We start from the raw sequence: 1,178 nt of genomic DNA on the forward strand, positions 1-1,178 counted from the left end.
TATTTTGGTTAGGTGAATCAATCCATCAACTTTAAAAGGTGTGAAAGCTAGTTCCACCATAACATTAGTAAGGCATATAGTGCTACTAGTCCTAAAGTTTCATAATATGATTATAATACTCCACATCAATTTGTCTTCCTCTAAAGTTACTCAAGTCACTTCTTAAATTGAAAGGACAAGGAAAATTGAATGATGGCATTATGGCCAACGGTCATTGCCAAATCAAACAAGAAAAAGAGTTAATTATAAGATCTCCATATATTGTAACAATGCTTAATTAAGTAAAGAATTCAGCTTGTTAGAAAATTATTTTAATTTTTTAATTTGTTTGTGCGTAATATATATATATATATATATATATATATATATATTAATTGTAATTACAAATTATGTTATTTCAAATTAAATGACTTATATAATAGTGATCTCATTTATTGTTTTAAATGCTAAATTGAATAAGTTATTATTACTTTTTATTTGGAATTAAAAGATAATAAAACGGGATATTATCTTTTGTTATTTAGATAATTATCTTTTGGATTTTATATATATTATCTTTTAGACTTTATATACTATTTTTATTTGGGTTTTAGGGTTTAATGGGTGCCATGCTCAAATATAAATAGTGCCTTCAGTGTTTCGGTCCTCAAGATACCAAAAGCCGCCTTTGTCGCTATTTTTCCATTAGAAGAGTCACAATTCAGCCGCCTATGGATACAGAAGGTTTTGGTTGAGAAAGATCAAAAGAACCAGACAATCCTTCCATCAATCTCTGATCTCTAATTCCTGATTTCTATGAGTAAAGGTATACTTCCGCATTATAATATTTTTGGTGATTCAATATGAATGATCTGGGTTATTGAAATAATTTATTCCAACACAGCTAACATGTACTTTAAAAATGAATAATGTTATACATCCAAGTCTTTTTGTTAACCAAGTTACTTTAACATAACAAAAATTAGTTATAATTAGCATTATTCTAAGTCTTATTGTTTAACTTAGTTAGATTTGGTTCATAAAAAAGACTTGGATGTATAACATTACTCTTTAAGAATATATGATAAAGTTATTAATTAAAATTTATTATGAGAAAGATACAAAATTTAAATTTTAAATATATTTATTCTGTATTTATTAAAATAAATTATTTAAAATATTTTATTATTAACATGAAC

The 1,178-nt window shown here is 25.0% G+C and overlaps 1 protein-coding gene across 1 annotated transcript in view; it reads right to left on the bottom strand.

The window, feature by feature from the left end:
- LOC107628974 (flowering time control protein FPA) overlaps nt 1-1,178 on the bottom strand; it is a 25,438-nt gene that overhangs the window by 19,735 nt on the left and 4,525 nt on the right. The window lies entirely within an intron of this gene.

Source organism: Arachis ipaensis, chromosome B03 (assembly GCF_000816755.2).
Source record: "Arachis ipaensis cultivar K30076 chromosome B03, Araip1.1, whole genome shotgun sequence".
NCBI classification, from domain to species: domain Eukaryota; kingdom Viridiplantae; phylum Streptophyta; class Magnoliopsida; order Fabales; family Fabaceae; genus Arachis; species Arachis ipaensis.